This window comes from Poecilia reticulata, linkage group LG2, assembly GCF_000633615.1.
Source record: "Poecilia reticulata strain Guanapo linkage group LG2, Guppy_female_1.0+MT, whole genome shotgun sequence".
Taxonomy (NCBI): Eukaryota; Metazoa; Chordata; class Actinopteri; order Cyprinodontiformes; family Poeciliidae; genus Poecilia; species Poecilia reticulata.
Genome location: NC_024332.1, coordinates 45399888 through 45412928, shown reverse-complemented (window position 1 = coordinate 45412928; position 13041 = coordinate 45399888). Strand labels below are relative to the sequence as shown.

The following is a 13041-nucleotide window of genomic DNA, read 5'->3' as shown; positions in this document are numbered from 1 at the left end:
ACTGGGACTCTAAACCCCGTAGGACTTTAGTTAAACGTCGTTTAACTGGGACTCTAAACCCCGTCGGACTTTAGTTAAACGTCGTTTAACTGGGATGTTTTCCGGGGGTCTTTACATCATTAAAACGGAAACTGTGAGAAAGAGAAATGAAAAGAAATTAAAAAGTAAAGATAAAAACATTAGAGATTTTAAAAAAAGAAAAAATAAGATTAAAAACATAAAAACATCAAAGACATCAAAAATAAGAATAGTCTAAAAATTTTCAGAAAAACATGGAAATATTTGAGAAAAAACATCTGAATTAAAAAAGTTCAGACTTTTGATCAAAAATCAAAATTTCTGAATTTTCTTGCAAATTTTAAACTTTTTAAACTCAGACTTATTCAAGTTTTTTTCTAGAAAATTTCTAAGATTAATCTAAAAATTTCTAAATTTTTTCCAGTAGATTTTTGACTTTTCAAACTGAGAATTTTTTTCATTTTTGGGCAGAAAATTACTTTTTTTCCTAGAATGGCTCTGAGACGCTTTCATGTCCATGGTCCCATAATATACTCATATTAATCTTGTCCCATACGTCATCAACTGCATTCAGACGTTTTTGGCTGGTCTTTGTTATATTCTGACCAGGACCAGATCCCAGTGGGACTGGACTCTTTGAACTCTGATAAGTTTTTATTTTGTGGCTCTTTGTCTTTTTAAATTATAATGTTGCCTTGGGATTTCTGTTTTAGTAAAATGACACTTTATTAACACTGCAAGTCGACCAGCGATTGCTCCCAGCAGGAAGTGGACTGCAGAACAGGGCATTCTGGGTAAATACAACCAAAACAAACATGCTAGCCTAGCACTAGCAGGAGAAACAGCTCCTGGTCTTTTGCCAAAGACTAAAAAGAAGTCCTCTAACCTGATGTAATTTTGTTTGGTGACCGAAGTTAGTAGCGCTCAGTGTCTTCAGAGGTTTTCATGTCGTTTCCTTCAGTGGTTCTTGGTGCAGCGCCCCCACAGGCTAGGAGGGGAACAGGTTGGTTTGACTCAGCAGAGAGAAAGAACCACAGCAGCTGGAGGTGGAGCAGGTGATGAAAGAAACTGGAGTTTCCAGTTAAACGGACTGGAGTTGGATTAAAACGGACTCAATGAATCCTATCAGCTGCTGGGATGAAGGATCTGTGATAACGCTCTTTTGTGCACTTAGGATGTCTATCACACACAGCTTTATCCATTCAGTTGGAGACGTTACATTCCCGATATTTCCCCAGAATCAGTGGAAGCTAACATCTGGCTGGAGATGTTAGCATCTCCCGAAGAAACGTTAGCAGCTCCTCAGTCCCGGATGTTGGTGTAGAACCAGCAGCTGGTTGTGCCAATGAGCCACTATGCTGTGTGTCGTGGATGAGGTGCAGGAAGTGGGTTAATGAGAAAAGTTCACAGAGAGTCCAGCGTCTGCTTCCACCTCCAGCCCGAAACACAAAGGTGGAAGGATTCGTCTCTCTGGGAAGAGAGATGAGGCAACTGGTTCAAAAGTTCAGCTCTGCTTGGGAATCCCTCTGGCTGCCACTGCCATTCGGCACACCCTTGGTGTGAGGAGCGGTTCTGCGTGAAGCTCCCGGCAGCGGGAGTCTCCGCACAGACACAGGGCCGATGAAGAGCCTGGTTCACCTCATCCTCCCTGATGAATCTGTTAAACTCATCCAAGACGTCTCGGCATGGCCCCCTTTTCAGCGCTGGCAATGTTTTCTCTAAAGCGTCTCAGGAGACGCCATGAAATCAATTCCCTCACCTTTGACCTCTGAACGCTACGGCTTATATAATGACTCCATGAAATGACATCACTTCCTGTTTGCTTCATCTCATCGAGGCAGTCAACTCTGACAGAATTTCATCTGTTTGTTCAAAAATGTAATCATGTTGGTCAATATTTACCGGACAAAGGGATGGACGATTGACGGACGGATGATGGCTGGATGGATGGACGATAGTTGGATGGATGATTGTTGGATGTATTTGAAGTCGGGCTGGGACAGTGAAAACCTTAATTTCTCAGTTTTCTCATTTCTGACCTTCTTCTATCATTGATCCAAACCCTCCAACCCACTAGGTGGCGGTAAAGTCCAGCTGCAAGTTGAAAAACAGAGAAAAGTGCCACGATTATCGATGTAAGATGCTTCAATCCAATCGTGATGCGAATTTTAGGTCAACTTTTAAAGCGCTGCATAAAGAGAGGCTACGCTGAGCGTCGTTTGATCAGATGTCGATTTTACGGTTGCTCAACAGGAAGTAGAGGTTGCCAACTAATGGTTGTCATGACGACTTGGTGAGCTGGGGGAGCTTTGGAGACGTGTGGCGTAAAACAAACTCAGTGTCTCAGTTTATTTAAACGTTTAAAAATATTTATGAAGATCAATAAATTTATAGAAGCTGAACAGCGCGTTCTCTTGTCTTTCCCATTATGCAAAGTAGCAAATAGAAATGGGAATCTATGCTGAACCATGTTTTTTTCTAATGATATTATTGATATTTGGACGACTAAACAAAGATTTTTCTTCAAAAGTGTTAATGTGACATTATAAGACCGATTACCAATAAATCGACTGGATGATCAATAATTTATAGTTTTTCTCATTCTAACAAGAAGTGGATGACAGAAGTCTTAAGTTTTAGTCTGATGCTTCGGTTTGTTTAAATAATAATTTTGTTTACAGAGACTTGATAATAAAATTTATTGATCTTTCTGAATGAGTTCTTACAATATCATGACATTATTACCTTTATATCGGTTGAAAATGCTCCCAAAACAACATTATTGTTGTTTACTGTAGTAACTTCTAGGACGATTGGTCGTCCAGCTAAATTAGCTTCCTGGAGAGATTTACGGAGTATGCTGCAAAAAAGGCCTGACCTTTGACCTTTTCCTGTCCAATTTGCCTAGAAATAGAGGGAAAAATCTTAACAAGAACAATAAAACTGTTGCTTATTACAAGGCCTAGCAAGAGAAAATAAAGTCCTGAGTGTGACTGATGAGTCCTGACGCTCAGGTCGGAGAGCCCTGACCCGGTTCGGAGCGTTTCGCTGCGTTCCGCGGCCGTCGCCACGTCCGAGCAGCCGTCATGCTGCGGGCCGGGTCTGATCTCCTCCAGCTGACGGCTCGTCTCTGTGGCTTCGTGCCCAGGGCTCACTTCTAATCATCTCCACAGTCGAAGACAGCTCTGAGAAAGTCCAGAAGCGCGGTCGTAAAAAGCGCGGGTTTTTATCACCCGACGAGCCTCTTTGGTCCCGCGGCACAAAGCTGCGTTTGTGACGTCTCTCCCTGCAAAACGTAACCGGACCCGGAGCGGTTCCGCTCCGCGTCTTATCGATGTTTTAACAGCTGCTTCTCTGGTCGGGTTCCCATTTCCAGAATAAGATAGTCCCAGCTGTCTCCGCTGGCTGGACGGACATAATGTGGCTCTTAGAGAGGAATGTTGGAGCAAAAGTCGACTGTTGATTTATGATGTGGAATACAACTTGACTTGAGTGCTACTGTCAGGACGCCATGGTCATTAGGCAGAATCGCCGCGTCGCTCCGTATCTGCCTAACATCGGCCTGCAGACAGGCGAGCCCATCTGCTGCGCTTTAGGAACTCCACAGAGATCCAGCTTTTTATGATCTGGAAGCGTTTAGAAATACCTCGCGTCGGAGCAAACAGGAGAAAATTACACGGAGGCGTAATTTTACAGTGCAGTCGTGGTGAAAACAAAGCAGATATACAAACAATGATGTGGTCTGCACCAAATCTAAATGCTGATTCCACAGCACAGATGAAGTCATGGAAAAGTCCAAGTATGGGCCAAGTTCTGCTGGTCAGAGGCACCATATTCTGCTTCCTGTAACAGGTTGCGACAGATCCATGGCCTACACAAAACATCATTACGTTACTCCACAAAATCTTTCTACAATAATCAGATTTTAGCTGGTTTAGGGGTCCTGTCACTTTAAATCCAAATAATCTGCTGCTGGCCACCCCTCCAAACTCAACGTTTACAAGTGGCTGCAGACAGATTCACAATAATACCGCCGTAGGTCTTTGAAAAGCAGAAGTGGAGCCTCCTGAACAACCAAAGTGGAAGTCGACAACAAAACACTTTTACGTTCCACACTGCAAAAACAGAATCTTACCAAATATTCTTGGTCTAATTCCAGTGTAAATGTCTCAATAAACATAAAATTAAACAAAACTTGTAACTTTTCAGCAAGAAATAGGAGCCTATTTAAGTCAATAATTCCTTAACATTACTAGTACTAGTCAAGTGAAATGAACTAGTCCCTTTTAATCTGATGAACCAGATTCATCAGTGAATCTGGTTTTTTCTGACCCGTCCTCGTCACTCGTTTCCCTCGGATCTCAACATTTCTTCCTGAATTTCTGCGGCTTCCAGATTAATAAGAATTAATCTGTGAGGATATGGGAAACATTTCACTTACCTTCCAGGACTCAAATTTTTAGGGTAAAACTTCAAAACTGCTGGACAACTTTCGGAAAAATTACAATTCAAAAAGTGACGATCAAATAAAGCCTTTTGTTACATTTTACATCCAGGAGATAATTAGTTGGAAAGACAAGAATCCAGGGACGTAATCCCACATAAATCCGAGCCTCTGGGATTTCGCAGAGCGGATTTCTGCAGGCGTATAATTTATCGTGAAAACCCGACAGACTGCAGGATCTTCTGACGGGTTTCCAGCCTCCGGGGGTTTTCAGGAGTTCAGCCGCGGAAGTGCGAAGTGAAGCAATCTGCAATTTCTGGATTAGTTTTAATCCGTTTGAGAAACACGGAGCTTTGAGAGTTTCACTGAGGGTCGACCTGCTAACCAGCAGCTGGGAAACCAGCAGGTTTCAGCTCCTCTGCTTTCAGCAGCAGATTCCTTCACTTCATCAAATGTTTGGATAGAAAATATAAAACGGACTCAAAACTTTATACGAGTAAACTTCCTTTGTTTTTGTTCAGGGCTTTCTGATTTTTTGCTGTTTAATGAATATTTTACATTTTGACTCAGCATCCATGATCTCCTTCAGGTCACGTCACTGATTTTCAGCTTTAGTTCTGGATTCAACCGTAAATGTTTAAGAATTTAATTTTCCTCAAGTCATTTTCTTGGTTGATATGTTTTAATTCAGTCCATGGCTGACACATTGGTGATGCCTGGTATAGCAGAGCGTCATGCTAACTTTAGCTCTCGATACGGACGTGTTTTAAAAAACATGGCCGTCGGTTCGGCTGCTCTTAGCCTGAAGATGTAGAGAAACTTTCTGGAGTTCCAGCTGATCCTGATTAGGAAGCCCAGCATTGGATCGTTCACTGTCAGCATTCAGTCCTCCTGACCAGCAGGAGGCGCCAGGGGAGAGGAAAAGCTCCCCTTTCACAGAAAGAACGCTCCAGCAGAACCAGAACCAGAACCGGGCTCAGTACCAGTCTGCCACGATGGACCAGGAGAACTTTCCGCGTTAAAGTAAAAGCTTAACATCATCATATCTCAGCCAATCGGAACGCCAGACCAGCTGGAGCTTCTAGAGAGAAAAATCTAAAAAAAAAACCTAAAAGTTAGCAGGAGCAATGCCAGCAAAAAATGAAAACTGGAGAGTAGTAGGAGAAGAAGAAAGCGCGGTGAGTTTGTCCTCCAGCTGCATCTAAAGCAGCAGCGATCAGGACGACCTGAGCTGTTAGCAAGAGGCCGACGTTAATCATTACATTTAGTTTCTTCATGTTTAGGCTCTGGCCAAAGGGAAGCCGTTCCTCAGACGCTGACCGAGCCGACCGGACCTTCGTTCTGTCTCAGCGTGACGACCGTCTGCGTTTGGTCCAAAACACTGCAGTTAACCGGCTCTCAGCAGCAGAGCTCGTGTTTTAACTAGACCTGGAGGTTTTTCCTTTCTGTTTCCAACCCGACGCCTGGAGAACAGAACCAGAACTGGGCCGAGATTCCTGCAGGGAAACCGGCAGAATCTCTGCAGCCAGTTTACGATCGGAACTGGATCAGGAAACCACAAACAAAACGCAGCAGAGCTGCAGTCCCTCTGGAGTGTGTCTCCATCAGACGCTTCTTATCCTAGATTTCATCTAAAACTCACCGTTTAGCTGCTCCTTCTACATCTGACCTAATAATTCATCTCCAAATATCCTCAAAAAGTCATTGATGGAGATTCTGTGGGGAGGAAGGATCTCCAGTAGCAGTCAGTCTTGCAATGACTCTGAAGAGCCCTCTGACTGAACACTGCTAACATGCTAACAGCTGAGTGTCCTAAAATAGAGACGATGTTCCACGGTGACAAACTGGCCGACTCTGCTAATCCACCTCCTTTTCTTTTGCCGGACAGAGAGATGTTGGAGTAGGGGATTTAACTTCCTCCTTTTCATCTCCTCTGGGATTTGGATTTCAGGGGTTATTTGAGCTTTTGAGATGCTAATCAGCAACCTCCTCGTTGTGAAAACAAAACCTGGTTTCCACGGTTACGCACCACAACATCTGTCTGAAAGCAACAAATGTGAACATAAAAATCCTTCCAGCTGCACAGCCAAACATCCAAAACGAATCAGAAGCAGCGCGTTAAAGTTTCTACCATCCTTCCAGAGCTGATGAACGGCTTCTCTGGTTTTATTCTGATGGACGTTACAGTGAAACGAAGCAGCTCAGACACATTTCTAACGAGTTAAAACCAAAGAGCCGCAAAGTGGCAGCAGGGGAAGCCGCCGCATCACAACCCGGCGCAGCCGGCCCCGAGAGAGCCGAGTGGTTCCACATGTTCACCGAGACTCGGAGGCAGATAAGATGGCGGTTGCTCAGAAACAAGAGGTCACCGCTGAGGGAGGGGCAGGAAAACGCACCATCAGCATTTCCCAGGGATGAAAAGCTCAACAGTTTGAGGGTTTGATGATGCAGGTGGAGCAGCAAATCCAACAAGTCTAATCAGGTCTTATCTGGCTCGGCTGCCATTTCACGGCTGTTTGAAGCCAGTGGGCCGTGTTCCCGCTGGAGACGACAATGTTATCTAGAAAAGCAGGCAGGTACGGAGAAACATGGCGGCTGGTGCAGGAGGAAACAAACCGATCACCTGCGTCTGTCGTTTATACTGTAAAACATTTACAGCAATAATTTGGGTTATTCAGTTTGTCATGATGGGGTTTATCAAAGTCACATTTTCACCAAGTCATTCAGTCATTTATTAATGTCACGGTTTCAAAATAAATTATGAGTCAACATGCTAAACATTTATCTTACAACTAAATATTCTGAAAATAAATATTTAGTTTGGAGATAAATATTTATCTCCGCTAAATACTTAGCTTAATAATTACATGCAGTTTTTATCTAAATGTTTAGCTTGATAACTGAATGTTTAGCTTGAAGATAAATATTTAGCTAGCAAATTAAATGTTTATTTTCAAACTCAATATTTAGCTTGACAATTATATATTTAGCTTCAAACTCAATAATTAGTCAAATATTTAGCTCAGAGCTAAAAATTCATGTAATGTGCATTTTCACTTGCCAATAACAGGAAATGGACTACCAAAATAAAAGCTGGGCCTTCCATACATCTTTAAAAACTCCTGCTTATTACCTTTATGAGTTTTTTTTACTTCTTGGACCTAAATATTTAGTTCAAAACTGTGATCTTTATAAATGAATTAATAACATGGTCAAATATCGTGTTTTCACTGTGTATTGTTACAAGCGGCACCATATATTTGTCAATAAATATAATTTATTAACGGGTAGAGATTTAATAATACAAAGAGCCCAGAAAGCAGAATCCATCACATGAGCAGAAACAGGAGCTGAAAACAGTCCAGCTTCTCTGATTATCATTCCTGGAATCAGAAAACCTCACATCCTTCAAACCGTCACAACCAGAACAAATGTTTTTATTCAAACCTCCAATAAAAAACGGTTTCATATTTTTAACCACTCAGACTGAAACACTGCAGAAAGCCCTGTGCTAGCGGTGATTATTTGCTTGAGTTTCTGGGTTCGGCTCTGGTTCTGGAATTATGTGGTCAGAACCGGGTCAGAGAAAAGCCAGGAAGTCGAATCGGATCCAGTGCTTTAGGTTCCGCTCATTTTTCACATGAAGAGGGCAGAAAAACACAAGCCATCACATGAGCCAGCTGACTTCAGCTCCTCCAGAGGCTCTCTGCCGAACCTGGCCCAGATTCGGGGCTTGGCTTCGGAATAATGCTCATGTATTCCCCAAACCTCCACAAAACAGACAAATCGGTTGCCTCTGCCTCCCCGATCAGCCCAGGCCTCATGTGTTTGCACTAAAACTTCCTGACCTGAGCGCAATCCCCCAGCAGCCCCAATAAAGCGCTTAATGTCGGAAAGCTTGGACGGCCCGGGGCCCCGAGCCGCGGCCGGAGCTAGCCGGCCGGACGGCGGCGGCAGGTGCCGGCGAACGGCCGCTCCGCGCCGCGGCTCGGGGGAAACACCGAGTCGGGTTTTATGACACGTTAAATAATGATGAGCAGGAAAAGGCCGATTATTGTTCTGCTGAGATCAGAACCAAATACCTTCCGACTGGTGGATGATGAATCAAAGAAAAGGGATGGAAACGACATAAATTATTTCATGATTTTTTTTTTGTTCGCTCTGATGACAACAGAACCGTTTAAAGGTGTCTTCACGGCGTGGAAATCAAAGTTTGAACATCTTGGACGCTCTTGCTTGTTTTCTAAATTAATTTCTGGAGCTTTTCTTTGTGTTGTGAAGGAATATTTTTGGTTCGGCTGTTACAAATAGAGATTATAAGGGTGTTCGTTTTCATATTTGCTTATACTGTATATCCTACCATGTACCCTGGTCTTTAGCCAAAGAGAAAAGAGAGAAATCCTCCAACCGCTGAAATCTGACGCCTCCATTTTGTTCGGTGGAAAAAGAAGCTGGGTTCTTCTTCTTCTTCTTCTTCTTCTTCTTCTTCTTCTTCTTCTTGCTTAATGGCGGTTGGCAGCAACTAAAAGGTGTGAATTACCGCCACCTACTGGAAAGGAGCGTGGATCAGAATGCAATTTATAAAATCTATATTAAAAAAACGTATATCCTTTCTATCAGTTTATTTTTCTTAAGATAGTTCAATCAATCAATCAATCAAATTTTATTTGTATAGCACATTTCAGCGGCAAGGCATTTCAAAGTGCTTTACATCATTAAAATAAAAACAGGAATAAACAGTGAGAAAGAGAAAAGGTTTTTGAAAAAGATTAAAACAAATAAAAAAATTTAAGTTCATTAAATAACGTAAATATTCAGAAGTAGAAGAATTCCCCAAGACATCTTGTATTTTTAACTGTAATTTATTCCTTTAAAAGTCTACATTCTAACTTCCTTCTTCCATCAGAGAACAACAAAACATATTTTACCGTCTCTTCTTGAAAACAAAAATCACAATTACCTGCTCTGCAGGGGGGCCCAAACAAATATTTTGTCAAGGGGGGTCCAAGATTCCTGGCAGCGGCCCTGCACACGCTAACCGATAAGGAGAACTGATCGATCATTTAATCAGTCAAGCTAAAGGTGGAGCAAGTCTGGAAATGATTTATCAGTTTTAAAAAAACAAATTTCAAATCAAAATCACTGGATTTTCTAAATAAAATGCAAAATAGCACATAAACCTCCTCCAGATAAACAAACAAGGCTATAAAGTCAGAGCTACTGATAACAAAGCTAACAGAGCAGAACAGCAGGGATTTAGAGGAACTTCCTTCATCCCAGGATTCAGTCTCTGATTTACAAACCGAGTAAATCTGTCATGGGAGAGCGGTCAAACACAAAACAATACGCTGGAGGTCCAGTAAATCCATTTCTTTCCTACCAACCTCCAGCAATCAGCGTGGTTTATGAAGGTGACATCATCACACCAAAACCAAAAGGAAGGAACTCATTAATTCCAGAAACCACATATTTTAAAGGAACGGTACGTGTTTTACGAGGCAGTGAAGGCAGAGCCGAGCGGCTGTTAAAATGGGGCTGAATCACACCAGTAATCCGCGCTCACGACATCAGATCCCAAAAACAGCGTCCGCTAAAACTCACCTGGCAGAAATACAGCGTGGGGCATTTAACTGGCGGTTTAACAAACTCCCCTGGGAATAACGCGTGTAAACTGGTCTGACACGCTTACAGACGGAGAAATCCCACCGTCCAGCTTCACATGGAAAAGATTTTCCTCCGACTTCGACTCCAGCTTAACTGTCAGCTGATTCCTTGGCTTCATTACCAAACACACCCATTGTTCTCATCCTTCATGTTTTCCTCTAATCTTTAAGAAACTTCTTCACTCAGTCATCCATCCATCCATCCATCCATCCATCTTCTTGCACTCTTACCCCTCAGTGGGGTCAGGAGGTGCTGCTGCCTCTCCAGCTAAGGTTCCGGGTGAGAGGCGGGGTCACCTGGACAGGTCGCCAGTCTGTCGCAGGGCAACACAGAGACACACAACCATGCACACACACACTCACACCTATGGACAATTTAGAGACCAATTAACCTGACAGTCATGTTTTTGGACTGTGGGAGGAAACCGGAGTACCTGGAGAAAACCCACCATGCACAGGGAGAACATGGAAGTCTCCATGCAGAAAGACCGGGGCCGGGAATCGAACCCAGAACCTTCTTGCTGCAAGGCAACAGCTCTACCAACTGCACCACTGTGCAGCCCTTGTTCACTCAGTGATAGTCAATAAATTGTCCCTGATTTTATTTATAAAATTTTCACCTGTTTTTGATGAAATGGAGACTGTTGGGAATTTGCATCAACAAAAGTATTAATAGAGTTTTCTTAAGTTGAAGTAGGTTAGTTGACCTTTGACCTCCTATTCCAGCCCAGACAGTTAAAAACAAACTCTTAGCATGTGTTGATCTCAGTCTCAGGTCAAAGTGACGTCCAGAGGTCTGGAAAAACTGAAACAGAAAATCAAAACTCCTTCTGGTCTGGTTTTGTTCTCAACGTTTGCCGAAGCAGCTTCAGCTGGCTTCCACGTCAAAAACTGTCTACGCAAACTGACCAGTCTGCTATTCAACTCTGCGTCTTTGAAAAGCATTAGTGGGGCCTCCTGCACAACCAAAAGGAACTCAGCAAGTGGTTTCTGGATGGTAAAGTCATAAACAAAACACTAGTCTTTTCCAGCAGCCATTATGCAGACCATACAGCAGCTGACCAAACATGTTGGAGATCTGCTCTGTTTGCTAGCTAACGGACTGGACTCGGCTTGGGTTGCTAGGTAACGCTTGATATTACATTCTGGAGGTTTTTGAATCAGCTCAGTCATTTTCCAGACACCAAATAATAGCAACTTATTGCCAGAAAATGACGGGGAGTTCGTTATTTGGAGGTTGGGCTGTTTCTAGGAGCAATAGAAACACAAATGGAAGAACAAAAACATACTAACTGTGAAATCACAAAGCCTGCTTTTCAGTTATTTCCATTCATGGATTTAATTAAAACTTACATGACATGAAGTTCAGCCGCAGCGCTGAGCGTCTCCTGTATTTATTGTAGCGTTCGGGAGAACAGCGGGCTCAGACTCAGACATAACAGGCTTGTTTATTGGGTGACACAGTTCAGTTTATAATGTTGCTGTTTTCTGCGACAGGAATTCTGGTTTCCACAGACATTTACTGCCTTATTTGCTTTGATTTGCTTGTTTTTAATATTGTAAACTGCCAGTAAACTTTCTGCTGCTCTTTTTTCGTTCTCTGGCTTACAGTGGATGCTATTTATTGTCGTATTAATGGTAGAAGTCATTAATGAGGCCCGCTGAACTCTTAAATGTTGGGTTGGATTCGACGTCTGCTTAGTTTGATCGATCAGGGTGGATGTTTACCTCCTCTGAACTCTGTCTCTGTTCCTGAACCACTTTAATGAGTTTATTGTGTACCAAAAAGCTTTAACAGCTCTTCGTAGCATCTGCTCACACTAAACACCACAAAATAAATTTTTCTCTGGGTCTGCTTAGTATTTAGCATTTTGATGCAGAACTGATACAAACTGCAGATGTTTTAAAAACAGACGAGTTGATATGTCGACCCCTCTAACACTTCCTGTCAACAGAGCACAACCGGCTCTCGGCATTTATCGTTTCTGCTGGTTAGCACAAAATAATCAACCCATATTTTATTTTGGCGGGTCAAAGTGACGGCACACTTTAAGTTCCGGGTCACAGGTCAACTCGGATCTCTTCCATTGATGTTGCTGCTGATCCTCAGGGGACATAATTTTTGATAGTATTTTTAGTTTTCTTAGAAGGACGGGTCTTGTGAGAAGGATATAAGCTTCTGATCCATACTCCAACCTGGAAGGTGGCGGTAATGCACCTTAAAGTTGTTTGCCAACCGCCATAAAACCAAAAAGAAGAAGAAGAAGAAGAAGAAGAAGAAGACGTTGCTGCTGTCGCTGTGGCTAGCTGCTCGTCTTGGCGTCTTCTAAACGTATGGAAGAACACGGCTGGATGGAGGCTCGTTAACACAGCCGAAGGATTTAATTTGGTGTTTTCTGTCAACCGCTCGACGGTGAGTCGTTTGTTTTACGTACTTTGTGTTTTTTAAAAAAAAAATAGAAATGCGGTGGCGACACGCCCACTCAAATTATGCATTGATGATTGAAAAAATGACTTTATTGATGAAAAGGTCGTTCTCTTTTTGTTAATTTTGTGGCCGAATAATTATATATTATCAAAATATTAAATAGGCCCTTTGATTTTTTTGTAAATTCGTCCTTTTAGGGTAGTTTTAAATACTTTTCATTGATTTTGTTGACGGCCTATGGAAATCTGGGTTTGGTTAATTTTTTTTTGAGTTGCGCAACAAAAGAAAAAAAAAAGAAACGATTGTTTATTGAAACGATACGAAGTCGATGAAGTTTAACTGACTTTACTGTCAATTAAACTTGGGTACAACTTAAAAGGGAACTTTAATTTGATCTATACCCTTGATTTGTAACTTTCATTTGAATTTGTAAACTTGATCGCGATCTTTAATTTGAAATTCGATTCCTGAGAAATACTTTATATATA

General features: G+C 42.3%; 1 long non-coding RNA gene across 1 annotated transcript; it reads right to left on the bottom strand.

Annotated features, from left to right (window-relative positions):
• Positions 1-1010: 1010 nt before the first annotated feature.
• Positions 1011-8900, bottom strand: LOC103461866 (uncharacterized). Its single transcript, XR_533223.2, has 3 exons — positions 8823-8900; positions 2764-2922; positions 1011-2112 (listed from the first exon to the last, which is right to left on the bottom strand). It is a non-coding gene; the product is annotated as an uncharacterized LOC103461866 (long non-coding RNA).
• Between the last annotated feature and the right edge of the window lie 4141 nt (positions 8901-13041).